The sequence below is a fragment of the Scyliorhinus torazame genome, chromosome 2 (genome assembly GCF_047496885.1).
Source record: "Scyliorhinus torazame isolate Kashiwa2021f chromosome 2, sScyTor2.1, whole genome shotgun sequence".
NCBI lineage: Eukaryota > Metazoa > Chordata > Chondrichthyes > Carcharhiniformes > Scyliorhinidae > Scyliorhinus > Scyliorhinus torazame.
Genome location: NC_092708.1, coordinates 327,867,959 through 327,884,806, shown reverse-complemented (window position 1 = coordinate 327,884,806; position 16,848 = coordinate 327,867,959).

Here is a 16,848-nt window from a genome sequence, read left to right as displayed (position 1 = left end):
GGCAGCCTCGCTGGACGTAGCCGCGCGTAATACCCGCGCCTACGGCCCCGACCGCGCGGCAGGCCATTGGGCCCCGTACGTACCCGCCGCGGCAAACCCCCTCCCCCCCCCCCCCCCCCCCGGACACCCCACAGGCTTGCGCAGTCCAAACGCCGAGTCGCACCGGGGGCGCCCGCTGTTATTTCTGCGGCCAGGCGAAGCACCCCCGACAACGCTGTCCGGCCCACGCAGCCATCTGCAAAAGCTGCGGGAAAAAGGGCCACTATGCGGTGGTGTGCCGGTCCCGCGTGGTCGCCGCCGTCCCGGGAGAACAGGGAGCCCTACAGGCAGTCTATGCCTCCCAACCCCCCCAGCACGCCATGTGCGACCCCCAGGCGCCGCCATTTTGGGTCCCGACCACCGCGGCCCCGGGAGAACTGGGAGCCCTGCACGCCGCCTACGCTCCCCAACCCCCCTCCCCGCAGCCCATGTACGACCCGCCGCCGGCGCTCCCGATTTGGGTGCCAGCCAACACTCTCCACGGAGAGGAAGGGGTTTTCCGTATCCCGAACGCCACCCTCACCCCGTCCCGCGCCCCACGCCTGACCCGCCGGCGCCACCTACCTTGACTCCGACCACCGCTGTCCCCGGCGAGGGAGCTCCGCGCGGTGCCAGCGCTCGCGGCCCCACGACTGACCCGCCGGAGCCGCCGACCTGGGCCCTCGCCCCCGTCCCGCGCCCCACGCCTGACCCGCCGGAGCCGCCGACCTGGGCCCTCGCCCCCGTCCCGCGCCCCACGCCTGACCCGCCGGAGCCGCCGACCTGGGCCCTCGCCCCCGTCCCGCGCCCCACGCCTGACCCGCCGGAGCCGCCGACCTGGGCCCTCGCCCCCGTCCCGCGCCCCACGCCTGACCCGCCGACCTGGGCCCTCGCCCCCGTCCCGCGCCCCACGCCTGACCTGCCAACGCCGCCGACCTGGTCCCTCACCCCCGTCCCGCGCCCCACGCCTGACCCGCCGGCAATACAACTCACCTGGACCCCGACCTCCGTCCCCGGCGAGGGACCTCCTCACTGTCCCAGCGCTCGCACTGACCTGCCGGTCCCCAGCGAGGGAGCTCCGCGCGGTCCTAGCGCCCGCGGCCCTGGAGCTCGCACCAAAGGAACTCCGCGCGGTCCTAGCGCCCGCGGCCCGGGAACTCCGCGCGGTCCTAGCGCCCCCCAGACCCCCCAGCACTCAATGTGCGACCCGCAGACGCCGCCATTTTGGGTCCCGACCACCACGAGGGGAGGAGGGGACCCGCCATCTTGGACCGCCCCCGACCTGTACGACGCATGGGGGCGGCCATTTTGTCCACCCCCGGCGCCATCTTGTGACCCCTCATCTACGGGCGAGGTATGGGGGCGGCCATTTTATCCATCCCCGACGTCCTCTTGGACGGCAACAACGGACCCCACCCCACTACTACAACCACGGCTCGCTTCGGTTACGCTCGATCAGGCTCGGCCCCGGACTCTCCAGACGACGACGACAACAGTCCTAATTAACGGCCACGAGACGCCATGCCTAGTCGACTCCGGGAGCACGGAAAGTTTTATACATCCCGACACGGTAAGACGCTGTTCCTTAACTACCTACCCCAGCGCACAAAAGATTTGCCTAGCCGCAGGATCCCACTCCGTACAGATCCAGGGATTCTGCATAGTTACCCTAACGGTACAGGGGAGGGAATTCAAAAACTACAAACTTAACGTCCTTCCCCAACTCTGTGCCCCCACCTTGCTGGGCTTAGATTTTCAATGTAACCTACAGAGCCTTACGTTTAAATTCGGCGGCCCCATACCCCCACTCACTATCTGCGGCCTCGCCACCCTCAAGGTGCAACCCCCGTCCTTGTTTGCGAACCTCACCCCGGATTGCAAACCCGTCGCCACTAGGAGCAGACGGTACAGCGCCCAGGACCGGACCTTCATTCGCTCCGAAGTCCAGCGGCTACTAAAGGAGGGCATAATCCAGGCCAGCAATAGTCCCTGGAGAGCGCAGGTGGTAGTAGTGAAGACAGGGGAGAAACAAAGGATGGTCATTGACTATAGCCAGACCATCAACAGGTACACACAACTAGACGCGTACCCTCTCCCCCGCATATCCGACATGGTCAATCGGATTGCCCAGTATAAAGTCTTCTCCACCGTGGACCTCAAGTCCGCCTACCATCAGCTCCCCATCCGCCCAAGTGACCGCAAGTACACAGCCTTCGAGGCAGACGGGCGATTATACCACTTCCTAAGGGTCCCTTTTGGCGTCACAAACGGCGTCTCGGTCTTCCAACGGGAAATGGACCGAATGGTTGATCAACATGGGTTACGGGCCACGTTCCCGTACCTCGACAATGTAACCATCTGCGGCCACGATCAGCAGGACCACGACGCCAACCTCCAAAAATTCCTCCAGACTGCCAAAGCCTTGAACCTCACGTACAATGAGGACAAGTGCGTTTTTAGCACCGATCGGCTAGCCATTCTGGGCTACATAGTGCGCAATGGGATAATAGGCCCCGACCCCGAACGTATGCGCGCACTCATGGAATTTCCCCTCCCGCACTGCCCAAAAGCCCTGAAACGCTGCCTGGGGTTCTTTTCATACTACGCCCAGTGGGTCCCCCAGTACGCAGACAAGGCCCGCCCCCTAATACAGACCACGGCTTTCCCGCTGTCGACAGAGGCTTGCCAGGCTTTCAGCCGCATCAAAGCGGACATCGCAAAGGCCACGATGCGCGCCATCGACGAGTCCCTCCCCTTCCAGGTCCAGAGCGACGCCTCTGACGTAGCTCTCGCGGCTACCCTTAACCAAGCGGGCAGACCCGTGGCCTTTTTCTCCCGAACCCTCCACGCCTCAGAAATCCGCCACTCCTCAGTGGAAAAGGAAGCCCAAGCCATAGTGGAGGCTGTGCGACATTGGAGGCATTACCTGGCCGGCAGGAGATTCACTCTCCTCACTGACCAACGGTCGGTTGCCTTCATGTTCGATAATGCACAGCGGGGCAAGATCAAGAACGACAAGATCTTGCGGTGGAGGATCGAACTCTCCACCTTCAACTATGAGATCTTGTACCGGCCCGGAAAGCTGAACGAGCCGTCTGATGCCCTATCCCGCGGGACATGTGCCAACGCACAAATTGACCGCCTCCAAGCCCTCCACGAGGACCTCTGCCACCCGGGGGTCACTCGGTTTTACCACTTCATCAAGTCCCGCAATCTCCCCTACTCCTTAGAGGAGGTCCGTACAGTCACAAGGGACTGCCACATCTGCGCGGAATGCAAGCCGCATTTTTTCAGGCCAGATGGAGCGCACCTGATTAAGGCTTCCCGTCCCTTTGAACGCCTCAGTCTCGATTTCAAAGGGCCCCTCCCCTCCACCGACCGCAACGCGTATTTCCTTAATGTAGTGGACGAATACTCCCGCTTCCCTTTTGCCATTCCCTGCTCCGACATGACCGCGGCCACAGTCATTAAAGCCCTGAACAGCATATTCACACTGTTCGGTTACCCCGCATACGTCCACAGCGACAGGGGGTCCTCTTTCATGAGTGACGAGCTGCGCCAGTTCCTGCTCAGCAAGGGTATAGCTTCAAGCAGGACGACCAGCTACAACCCCCGGGGGAACGGGCAAGTAGAAAGGGAGAACGGCACGGTCTGGAAGGCCGTCCTACTGGCTCTACGGTCCAGGGATCTCCCAGTTTCACGGTGGCAGGAGGTCCTCCCGGACGCTCTCCATTCCATCCGGTCGTTATTATGTACGAGCACTAATCAAACGCCTCACGAGCGTCTCCTTGTCTTCCCTAGGAGGTCCTCCTCTGGAACGTCGCTGCCGACCTGGCTGGCGGCCCCAGGACCCATCCTGCTCCGAAAGCACGTGCGGGCACATAAGGCGGACCCGTTGGTCGAAAGGGTTCACCTCCTCCACGCAAACCCCCAGTACGCCTACGTGGAGTACCCCGACGGCCGACAGGACACGGTCTCCCTGCGGGATCTGGCGCCCGCCGGCACCACGCACACACCCCCGGCACCATCAACCCAACCGCCCCCCTTCCTGCCACCGCCGCACCCCGCGACCGCCCCCTTCCCAGGAGGATCAGCCCCCCTCCCCTTTGCACCGACAGCTAAAACCGTGCGGTTCCCGGAGGCGACAACGCTGGTACAAGCACTACCACCACCGCCGGGGCCGAGGCGATCGACACGGACGACCAGACCGCCCGACCGACTCGTGGCGTCGATGTAAAACAAAGATGGACTGTCCAATGAACATTTTGTTTTCACATATCCTCTGTAAATAGTTGTAACAGGACGATACTGTCCAATACGGTCCTACCATGTAACTGTTCTCTCCTCCCAGGACCAGTACTGTAAACCCTTACCACCATACGAAGCATCACCCCGCCGGGTTCATTTTTGACAAGGGGTGAATGTGGTAGTATGTATTGGGGGTCATGTGGGACTGGAAGCCCTAATGTCATTGGCTGACAGATCCCGGGTCCTGGTTGGCCGTTGACCTCATACTCCGCCCTGAAGGCGAAGTATAAGAAGCCGGTGCCTTCCCCCGCATGCCAGTTTACTATCGGGCTGCTGGGGAACAGACACGCTTAATAAAGCCTCATCGACTTCACTCTGTTTGTCTCACGGAGTCTTTGTGCGCCACAGGGTGTATAAAGCTTTCCGTGCTCCCGGAGTCGACTAGGCATGGCGTCTCGTGGCCGTTAATTAGGACCGTTGTCGTCGTCGTCTGGAGTGTCCGGGGCCGAGCCTGATCGAGCGTAACCGAAGCGAGCCGTGGTTGTAGTAGTGGGGTGGGGTCCGTTGTTGCCGTCCAAGATGGCGTCGGGGATGGACAAAATGGCCGCCCCCATACATCGCACGTGGCTGGGAGGTCACAAGATGGCGGCGGGGGTGGACAAAATGGCCGCCCCATGCGTCGTACAGGTCTGGGGTGGTCCAAGATGGCGACGCCCTTCCTCCCCTCGTGGTGGCCGGGACCCAAAATGGCGACGTCTGTGGGTCGCACATGGTGTGCTGGGGGGTCTGGGGAGCGCTAGGACCGCGAGCGCTAGGACTGCGCGGAGCTCCCTCACTGCGAGCGCTAGGACCGCGAGCGCTAGGACCGCGCGGAGCTCCCTCACCGCGAGCTCTTGGACCGCGAGCGCTAGGACCGTGCGGAGCTCCCTCACCGGGGACAGCGGTGGTCGGGGCCCAAGTCGGCGGCGCGGCGGGTCAGGCGTGGGGCCGCGAGCGCTGGGACCGTGCAGAGGTCCCTTGCCGGGGACAGCGGTGGTCGGGGCCCAGGTCGGCGGCGCCGGCGGGTCAGGCGTGGGGCCGCGAGCGCTGGGACCGTGCAGAGCTCCCTTGCCGGGGACAGCGGTGGTCGGGGCCCAGGTCGGCGGCGCCGGCGGGTCAGGCGTGGGGCCGCGAGCGCTGGGACCGTGCGGAGCTCCCTCGCCGGGGACAGCGGTGGTCAGGGTCCAAGCAGGTGGCGCCGGCGGGTCAGGCGTGGGGCGCGGGACGGGGGTTAGGGTGGCGTTAGGGATGCGAAAAACCCCCTCCTCTCCGTGGGGAGTGTTGGCCGGGACCCAAAGCGGTAGCGCCGGCGGCGGGTCATACGTGGGCTGCGGGAAGGGGGGTTGGGGAGCGTAGGCGGCGTGCAGGGCTCCCAGTTCTCCCGGGACCGCGGTGGTCGGGACCCAGAGCGGCTGCGCGGCGGGGCGTCCGGGAGGGGGGTAGGGGGTTTGCCGCGATGGGTACGTACGGGGCCCAATGGCCTGCCGCGCGGTCGGGGCCGTAGGCGCGGGTATTACGCGCGGCCACGTCTAGGGAGGCTGCTAGGGCCCGTGCCTCTGAGAGTCCCAGCGACTCTTTTTCTAGAAGTCTTTGGCGGATTTGGGAGGATTGAATACCTGCCACAAAACCGTCGCGCATTAACAGTCCGTGTGTTCGTTTGTGTTCACCGACGGGCAGCTGCAGGCTCGTCCCAAAATCAGCAGCGCGGCGTAGAACTCGTCCATCGATTCTCCGGGAGCTTGCCGTCTTGTCGCGAGCTGGTAGCGAGCGTAGATTTGGTTAACTGGGCGAACGTAGAGACTTCTGAGTGCTGTGAACGCCGTCTGGAAATCGTGGGTGTCTTCAATGAGGGTGAAAATCTCCGTGCTCACCCTCGAGTGCAGGACCTGCAGTTTTTGTTCGTCTGAGACTCGGCCGGTGGTCGTCCTGATGTAGGCCTCGAAGCAAGTCTGCCAGTGTTTGAAGGCTGCTGCCGCATTCACTGCGTGGGGGCTGATCCTCAGGCATTCTGGAATGATCCTGAGCTCCATAGTCCTTTTTAGACACGCTTAATAAATTGTAGCGCACACTGACTCCATGAGACGAATATAGTGAAGTCGATGAGGCTTTATTAAGCGTGTCTGTTCCCCAGCAGCCCAATAGTAAACTGGCCTGCGGGGGAAGACACCGGCTTCTTATACTTCGCCTTCAGGGCGGAGCTCGAGGTCAACGGCCAACCAGGACCCGGGATCTGTCAGCCAATGACATTAGGGCTTCCAGTCCCACATGACCCCCAATACATACTACCACATACACCAGATACATCAATGACATTTTTTTCCTTTGGACCCACGGCGAAGAATCACTGAAACGGCTACACGATGACATTAATAAGTTCCATCCAACCATCAGACTCACCATGGATAATCACCTGCTAATGCTCGCATTCCTAGCATTGTTTGGCATCTTTGAATTTGTCTATATATGTGTTTCTGGAACAGACCTCTTCATTCACCTGAGGAAGGAGCAGCGCTCCGAAAGCTAGTGACATCGAAACAAACCTGTTGGACTTTAACTTGGTGTTGTAAGACTTCGTACTGTGCTCACCCCAGTCCAACGCCGGCATCTCCACATCATGGCTTCTTTAATGTGTTTAGGGTGGAAGCTGGAGAAGTGGAGCATCGTGAGGTTATCCATGGGCTTGCAGTAAAGCAAAGTGCTGGGATGGTTGTCCTTGATGGAGAGGCGTGTATCCAAGAATGCAACCGATTCTGGAGAGTAGTCCATGGTGAGTCTTTTGGTCAGATGGAACTTGTTGATGTCATTGTGACGGTTCTGATACAGCTGGTTCTGATACAGTCTATTTCTGATATAGCTGGTTCTGATACAGTCCAGCTCTGATACAGTCTATTTCTGATACAGCTGGTTCTTATATAGTCTGTTTCTGATACAGTCGGGTTCTGACACAGTCGGTTATGATACAGTTTATTTCTGATACAGTCTATTTCTGATGCAGCACAGTTCTGATACAGTCTATTTCTGATACAGTCCAATTCTGATACAGTTTATTTCTGAAACAGTCTATTTCTGATGCAGACCCATTCTGATACAGCTGGTTCTGATAGTCTATTTCTGATACAGTCCAGTTCTGATACATCTGATAGTCTATTTCTGATACAGTTGGTTCTGATACAGTATGTTTCTGATACAGTCCAGTTCTATATGGTCTATTTCTCATACAGTCTGTTTCTGATACAATCCGGTTCTGATACATTCTATTTGTGATGCAGTCCATTCTGATACAATCTATTTCTGATACAGTCTATTTCTGATATAGCTGTTTCTGATACATTCCGGTTCTGATACAGTCTATTTGTGATGCAGTCCATTCTGTTACAGTCTATTTCTGAAACAGTCTATTTCTGATGCAGTCCAATCTGATAGACTATTCTGATACAGTCTATTTCTGATGCAGAACAGTTCTGATAAAATCTATTTCTGATACAGTTTATTCCTGATGTAGTTTACTTCTGATAAGGTCAGGTTCTGATATAGCCAGTTCTGATAGTCTATTTCTCATACAGCTGGTCCTGATACAATCTAATTCTGATACAGTCCAGTTCTGATACAATCTATTGCTTATAGAGTCAAGTTCTGATACAGCCGGTTCTGATACTGTCCAATTTTGATGCAGCTGATTCAATAACAGTCCTCCTCCTCTCCCCCCCTCCTTCCTGTTCCACCCCCTTTCCATCTCCCACCTGTCCTCCTCCCTTACCCCCATCCCCCTGCTCTCCCACCCCTCCCTTGTTAAGTCTGATTCTGATACAGTCCAGTTTGTTACAGTCCGATTCTGATACAGTCTAATTCTGAGGCGATATTGTTCTATTAATGGTTCTGATACTATCTGGTTCAGATACAAATTTGTTCTGTTATAGTCTGATTATTGTGCAGCCCAGTTCTGTTCCTTTCTGATTCTTTACAGTCTGGTTCTGATCCTGCCCCAGTCTGTAACAGTCTGATTCTGTTACAATGCAATTCAGTTACAGTCTGATTCTGATGCAACCCAGGTTTGTTAGTCGGTTCTGTTACAGTATGGTTCTGTTACAGTCTGGTTCTGGTGCAGTCTAGTTCTGATCCAGCCCCGTTACATTATTGACCTGTTACAGTCCGATTCTGTTACAATCTGATTCTGTTACAATCTGATTCTGATATAGTCTCGATCAGTTGCAGTCTGGATCAGTTATAGTCTTGATCTGATACAATCTGGGTCTGTTACTATCTGGGCCTGTTACAGACTGATTCTGTTACAGTCTGATTCTGATTTAGTTTGGTTTAGTTACAGTCTGATTCTGATACAGTCTGATTCTGATACAATCTGATTCTCACTCAGTCTAATTCTGATTCAGTTTGGTTTAGTTACAGTCTGATTCTGATGCAATCCGATTATGATTCAGTCTGATTCTGATTCAGCCCTGACTCAGTTACTGTCAGGTGAAATTAGTCTGATTTTGAAAAAGTCTGCTTCTGAGTCAATCAAAATTCAGATACAATTTGATTGCGATTCAGTCTGATTCAGTTACTGACTAATTCAGATACAGCTTGATTCTGATTCAGTCTAATTCTGTTACAGTCCGATTCTGATTCAGAATGATCGTGATACTGTCTGGTTCTGTTTCAATCTGGTTCAGTTACCATCTGATTCCGATTCAGTCTGATACTTATACATTCTGATTCTCATCCAGTCAGATTCTGATTCAGTTTGGTTCAGTTACAGTCTGATTCTCATCCAGTCAGATTCTGATTCAGTTTGAACAAAGAACAAAGAAATGTACAGCACAGGAACAGGCCCTTCGGCCCTCCAAGCCCGTGCCGACCATACTGCCCGACTAAACTACAATCTTCTACACTTCCTGGGTCCGTATCCTTCTATTCCCATCCTATTCATATATTTGTCAAGATGCCCCTTAAATGTCCCTATCGTCCCTGCTTCCACTACCTCCTCCGGTAGTGAGTTCCAGGCACCCACTACCCTCTGCGTAAAAAACTTGCCTCGTACATCTACTCTAAACTTTGCCCCTCTCACCTTAAACCTATGCCCCCTAGTAATTGACCCCTCTACCCTGGGGAAAAGCCTCTGACTATCCACTCTGTCTATGCCCCTCATAATTTTGTATACCTCTATCAGGTCGCCCCTCAACCTCCTTCGTTCCAGTGAGAACAAACCGAGTTTATTCAATCGCTCCTCATAGCTTATGCCCTCCATACCAGGCAACATTCTGGTAAATCTCTTCTGCACCCTCTCTAAAGCCTCCACATCCTTCTGGTAGTGTGGCGACCAGAATTGAACACTATACTCCAAGTGTGGCCTAACTAAGGTTCTATACAGCTGCAACATGACTTGCCAATTCTTATACTCAATGCCCCGGCCAATGAAGGCAAGCATGCCGTATGCCTTCTTGACTACCTTCTCCACCTGTGTAGCCCCTTTCAGTGATCTGTGGACCTGTACTCCTAGATCTCTTTGACTTTCAATACTCTTGAGGGTTCTACCATTCACTGTATATTCCCTACCTGCATTAGCCCTTCCAAAATGCATTACCTCACATTTGTCCGGATTAAACTCCATCTGCCATCTCTCCGCCCAAGTCTCCAGACAATCTAAATCCTGCTGTATCCTCAGACAGTCCTCATCGCTATCCACAATTCCACCAACCTTTGTGTCGTCTGCAAACTTACTAATCAGACCAGTTACATTTTCCTCCAAATCATTTATATATACTACAAAGAGCAAAGGTCCCAGCACTGATCCCTGTGGAACACCACTGGTCACAGCCCTCCAATTAGAAAAGCATCCCTCCATTGCTACCCTCTGCCTTCTATGGCCTAGCCAGTTCTGTATCCACCTTGCCAGTTCACCCCTGATCCCGTGTGACTTCACCTTTTGTACTAGTCTACCATGAGGGACCTTGTCAAATGCCTTACTGAAGTCCATATAGACAACATCTACTGCCCTACCTGCATCAATCATCTTAGTGACCTCCTCGAAAAACTCTATCAAGTTAGTGAGACACGACCTCCCCTTCACAAAACCGTGCTGCCTCTCACTAATACGTCCATTTGCTTCCAAATGGGAGTAGATCCTGTCTCGAAGAATTCTCTCCAGTAATTTCCCTACCACTGAAGTAAGGCTCACCGGCCTGTAGTTCCCGGGATTATCCCTGCCACCCTTCTTAAACAGAGGAACAACATTGGCTATTCTCCAGTCCTCCGGGACATCCCCTGAAGACAGCGAGGATCCAAAGATTTCTGTCAGGGCCTCAGCAATTTCCTCTCCAGCCTCCTTCAGTATTCTGGGGTAGATCCCATCCGGCCCTGGGGACTTATCTACCTTAATATTTTTTAAGACACCCAACACCTCGTCTTTTTGGATCACAATGTGACCCAGGCTATCTACACCCCCTTCTCCAGACTCAACATCTACCAATTCCTTCTCTTTGGTGAATACTGATGCAAAGTATTCATTTAGTACCTCGCCCATTTCCTCTGGCTCCACACACAGATTCCCTTGCCTATCCTTCAGTGGGCCAACCCTTTCCCTGGCTACCCTCTTGCTTTTTATGGACGTGTAAAAAGCCTTGGGATTTTCCTTAACCCTATTTGCCAATGACTTTTCATGACCCCTTCTAGCCCTCCTGACTCCTTGCTTAAGTTCCTTCCTACTTTCCTTATATGCCACACAGGCTTCGTCTGTTCCCAGCCTTTTAGCCCTGACAAATGCCTCCTTTTTCTTTTTGACGAGGCCTACAATATCACTCGTCATCCAAGGTTCCCGAAAATTGCCGTATTTATCTTTCTTCCTCACAGGAACATGCCTGTCCTGTATTCCTTTCAACTGACACTTGAAAGCCTCCCACATGTCAGATGTTGATTTGCCCTCAAACATCCGCCCCCAATCTATGTTCTTCAGTTCCCGCCTAATATTGTTATAATTAGCCTTCCCCCAATTTAGCACATTCATCCTCGGACCACTCTTATCCTTGTCCACCAGTACTTTAAAACTTACTGAATTGTGGTCACTGTTACCGAAATGCTCCCCTACTGAAACATCTACCACCTGGCCGGGCTCATTCCCCAATACCAGGTCCAGTACCGCCCCTTCCCTAGTTGGACTGTTTACATATTGTTTTAAGAAGCCCTCCTGGATGCTCCTTACAAACTCCGCCCCGTCTAAGCCCCTGGCACTAAGTGAGTCCCAGTCAATATTGGGGAAGTTGAAGTCTCCCATCACCACAACCCTGTTGTTTTTACTCTTTTCCAAAATCTGTCTACCTATCTGCTCCTCTATCTCCCGCTGGCTGTTGGGAGGCCTGTAGTATACCCCCAACATTGTGACTGCACCCTTCTTATTCCTGATCTCTACCCATATAGCCTCACTGCCCTCTGAGGTGTCCTCTCGCAGTATAGCTGTGATATTCTCCCGAACAAGTAGCGCAACTCCGCCTCCCCTTTTACATCCCCCTCTATCCCGCCTGAAACATCTAAATCCTGGAACGTTTAGCTGCCAATCCTGCCCTTCCCTCAACCAGGTCTCTGTAATGGCAACAACATCATAGTTCCAAGTAGTAATCCAAGCTCTAAGTTCATCTGCCTTACCCGTAATGCTCCTTGCATTAAAACATATGCACTTCAGGCCACCAGACCCGCTGTGTTCAGCAACTTCTCCCCGTCTGCTCTGCCTCAGAGCCACACTGTCCCTATTCCCTAGTTCTCCCTCAATGCTCTCACCTTCTGACCTATTGCTCCCGTGCCCACCCCCCTGCCATACTAGTTTAAACCCTCCCGTGTGACACTAGTTTGGTTCAGTTACAGTCTGATTCTGATTCAGTTTGGTTCAGTTCCAGTCTGATTCTGACTCAGCATCATTCTGCTGGCCTGAGTCTGATGTAGTCTGATTCTGATGGAGTCTGCTTCTGGTTCAGTCTGGTTCTGGATCAGTCTAGTTCTGGATCAGTCTGATTCTGATTCAATCTGACTCTGATGCAATCTGGTTCTGATGCAGTTTGGTCCTGGTTCAGTCTGATTCTGATGCAGTTTGGTCCTGGTTCAGTCTGATTCTGATGCAGTCTGGTCCTGGTTCAGTCTGGTTCTGGCTCAGTCTGGTTCTGATGCAGTCTGGTCCTGGATCAGTCTGATTCTGATGCAGTCTGGTCCTGGTTCAGTCTGATTCTGGCTCAGTCTGGTTCTGATGCAGTCTGGTCCTGGATCAGTCTGGTTCTGATGCAGTCTGGTCCTGGTTCAGTCTGGTTCTGGCTCAGTCTGGTTCTGATGCAGTCTGGTCCTGGATCAGTCTGATTCTGATGCAGTCTGGTCCTGGTTCAGTCTGATTCTGATGCAGTTTGGTCCTGGTTCAGTCTGATTCTGATGCAGTCTGGTCCTGGTTCAGTCTGGTTCTGGTTCAGTCTGGTTCTGATGCAGTCTGGTCCTGGATCAGTCTGGTTCTGATGCAGTCTGGTCCTGGTTCAGTCTGGTTCTGGCTCAGTCTGGTTCTGATGCAGTCTGGTCCTGGATCAGTCTGGTTCTGATGCAGTCTGGTCCTGGTTCAGTCTGATTCTGATGCAGTTTGGTCCTGGTTCAGTCTGATTCTGATGCAGTTTGGTCCTGGTTCAGTCTGATTCTGGCTCAGTCTGGTTCTGGCTCAGTCTGGTTCTGGTTCAGTCTGATTCTGATGCAGTCTGGTCCTGGTTCAGTCTGATTCTGGCTCAGTCTGGTTCTGATGCAGTCTGGTCCTGGATCAGTCTGATTCTGATGCAGTCTGGTCCTGGTTCAGTCTGATTCTGGCTCAGTCTGGTTCTGATGCAGTCTGGTCCTGGTTCAGTCTGATTCTGATGCAGTCTGGTCCTGGTTCAGTCTGGTTCTGGCTCAGTCTGGTTCTGATGCAGTCTGGTCCTGGATCAGTCTGATTCTGATGCAGTCTGGTCCTGGTTCAGTCTGATTCTGGCTCAGTCTGGTTCTGATGCAGTCTGGTCCTGGATCAGTCTGGTTCTGATGCAGTCTGGTCCTGGTTCAGTCTGATTCTGGCTCAGTCTGGTTCTGATGCAGTCTGGTCCTGGTTCAGTCTGATTCTGGCTCAGTCTGGTTCTGATGCAGTCTGGTCCTGGATCAGTCTGATTCTGAGACAGTCTGGTCCTGGTTCAGTCTGATTCTGATGCAGTTTGGTCCTGGTTCAGTCTGATTCTGATGCAGTCTGGTCCTGGTTCAGTCTGGTCCTGGCTCAGTCTGGTCCTGGTTCAGTCTGGTTCTGGCTCAGTCTGATTCTGATGCAGTCTGGTCCTGGTTCAGTCTGATTCTGGCTCAGTCTGGTCCTGGTTCAGTCTGATTCTGAGGCAGTCTGGTCCTGGTTCAGTCTGGTTCTGGCTCAGTCTGGCCCTGGTTCAGTCTGATTCTGAGACAGTCTGGTCCTGGTTCAGTCCGATTCTGATGCAGTTTGGTCCTGGTTCAGTCTGATTCTGATGCAGTCTGGTCCTGGTTCAGTCTGGTTCTGGCTCAGTCTGATTCTGATGCAGTCTGGTCCTGGTTCAGTCTGATTCTGATGCAGTCTGGTCCTGGTTCAGTTTGGTCCTGGTTCAGTCTGGTCCTGGCTCAGTTTGGTCCTGGTTCAGTCTGGTCCTGGCTCAGTCTGGTCCTGGCTCAGTCTGGTCCTGGTTCAGTCTGATTTTGAAACAGTCTGGTCCTGGTTCAGTCTGGTCCTGGTTCAGTCTGATTCTGAGACAGTCTGATTTTGATGCAGTCTGGTCCTGGTTCAGTCAGATTCTGATGCAGTCTGGTCCTGGTTCAGTCTGGTCCTGGTTCAGTCTGGTCCTGGTTCAGTCTGATTCTGATGCAGTCTGGTCCTGGTTCAGTCTGATTCTGATGCAGTCTGGTCCTGGTTCAGTCTGGTTCTGGCTCAGTCTGGTCCTGGTTCAGTCTGATTCTGAGACAGTCTGGTCCTGGTTCAGTCTGGTTCTGGTTCAGTCTGATTCTGATGCAGTTTGGTTCTGATGCAGTCTGGTCCTGGTTCAGTCTGATTCTGAGACAGTCTGGTTCTGGCTCAGTCTGGTTCTGGTTCAGTCTGGTCCTGGTTCAGTCTGGTCCTGGTTCAGTCTGATTCTGAGACAGTCTGGTCCTGGTTCAGTCTGGTCCTGGTGTAGTCTGGTCCTGGTTCAGTCTGATTCTGATGCAGTTTGGTCCTGGTTCAGTCTGATTCTGAGACAGTCTGGTCCTGGTTCAGTCTGATTCTGATGCAGTTTGGTCCTGGTTCAGTCTGATTCTGAGACAGTCTGGTCCTGGTTCAGTCTGGTTCTGATGCAGTCTGGTCCTGGTTCAGTTTGGTCCTGGTTCAGTCTGGACCTGGCTCAGTTTGGTCCTGGTTCAGTCTGGTCCTGGCTCAGTCTGGTCCTGGTTCAGTCTGGTCCTGGTTCAGTCTGATTTTGAAACAGTCTGGTCCTGGTTCAGTCTGGTCCTGGTTCAGTCTGATTCTGGCTCAGTCTGGTTCTGATGCAGTCTGGTCCTGGTTCAGTCTGATTCTGAGACAGTCTGATTCTGATGCAGTGTGGTCCTGGTTCAGTCTGATTCTGATGCAGTCTGGTCCTGGTTCAGTCTGGTCCTGGTTCAGTCTGGTCCTGGTTCAGTCTGATTCTGATGCAGTCTGGTCCTGGTTCAGTCTGATTCTGATGCAGTCTGGTCCTGGTTCAGTCTGGTCCTGGTTCAGTCTGGTTCTGGCTCAGTCTGGTCCTGGTTCAGTCTGATTCTGAGACAGTCTGGTCCTGGTTCAGTCTGGTCCTGGTTCAGTCTGATTCTGAGACAGTCTGGTTCTGATGCAGTCTGGTCCTGGTTCAGTCTGATTCTGAGACAGTCTGGTTCTGGCTCAGTCTGGTTCTGGTTCAGTCTGGTCCTGGTTCAGTCTGGTCCTGGTTCAGTCTGATTCTGAGACAGTCTGGTTCTTGTTCAGTCTGGTCCTGGTTCAGTCTGATTCTGATGCAGTTTGGTCCTGGTTCAGTCTGATTCTGAGACAGTCTGGTTCTGGCTCAGTCTGGTTCTGGCTCAGTCTGGTCCTGGGTCAGTCTGATTCTGAGACAGTCTGGTCCTGGTTCAGTCTGGTTCTGGTTCAGTCTGATTCTGATGCAGTCTGGTTCTGATGCAGTCTGCTCCTGGTTCAGTCTGATTCTGAGACAGTCTGGTTCTGGCTCAGTCTGGTTCTGGTTCAGTCTGGTCCTGGTTCAGTCTGATTCTGATGCAGTCTGGTCCTGGTTCAGTCTGATTCTGATGCAGTCTGGTCCTGGTTCAGTCTGGTTCTGGCTCAGTCTGGTCCTGGTTCAGTCTGATTCTGATGCAGTCTGGTCCTGGTTCAGTCTGGTCCTGGTTCAGTCTGATTCTGATGCAGTCTGGTCCTGGTTCAGTCTGATTCTGATGCAGTCTGGTCCTGGTTCAGTCTGATTCTGAGACAGTCTGGTTCTGATGCAGTCTGGTCCTGGATCAGTCTGATTCTGAGACAGTCTGGTTCTGATGCAGTCTGGTCCTGGATCAGTCTGATTCTGAGACAGTCTGGTTCTGGCTCAGTCTGGTCCTGGTTCAGTCTGGTCCTGGCTCAGTCTGGTCCTGGCTCAGTCTGGTCCTGGTTCAGTCTGGTTCTGGTTCAGTCTGGTTCTGATGCAGTCTGGTCCTGGTTCAGTCTGATTCTGATGCAGTCTGGTCCTGGTTCAGTCTGATTCTGAGACAGTCTGGTTCTGATGCAGTCTGGTCCTGGATCAGTCTGATTCTGAGACAGTCTGGTTCTGGCTCAGTCTGGTCCTGGTTCAGTCTGGTCCTGGCTCAGTCTGGTCCTGGTTCAGTCTGGTTCTGGTTCAGTCTGGTTCTGATGCAGTCTGGTCCTGGTTCAGTCTGATTCTGAGACAGTCTGGTCCTGGTTCAGTCTGGTCCTGGTTCAGTCTGGTCCTGGTTCAGTCTGGTCCTGGTTCAGTCTGATTCTGATGCAGTCTGGTCCTGGTTCAGTCTGGTTCTGGTTCAGTCTGGTTCTGATGCAGTCTGGTCCTGGTTCAGTCTGATTCTGATGCAGTCTGGTCCTGGTTCAGTCTGGTCCTGGTTCAGTCTGATTCTGAGACAGTCTGGTCCTGGTTCAGTCTGGTCCTGGTTCAGTCTGGTCCTGGTTCAGTCTGATTCTGAGACAGTCTGGTTCTGGCTCAGTCTGGTTCTGGCTCAGTCTGGTCCTGGTTCAGTCTGATTCTGATGCAGTCTGGTCCTGGTTCAGTCTGGTTCTGGCTCAGTCTGGTCCTGGTTCAGTCTGATTCTGATGCAGTCTGGTCCTGGTTCAGTCTGATTCTGATGTAGTCTGGTCCTGGTTCAGTCTGATTCTGAGACAGTCTGGTCCTGGTTCAGTCTGATTCTGATGCAGTCTGGTCCTGGTTCAGTCTGATTCTGATGTAGTCTGGTCCTGGTTCAGTCTGATTCTGATGTAGTCTGGTCCTGGTTCAGTCTGGTCCTGGTTCAGTCTGATTCTGATACAGTCTGGTTCTGATGGAATCTGAT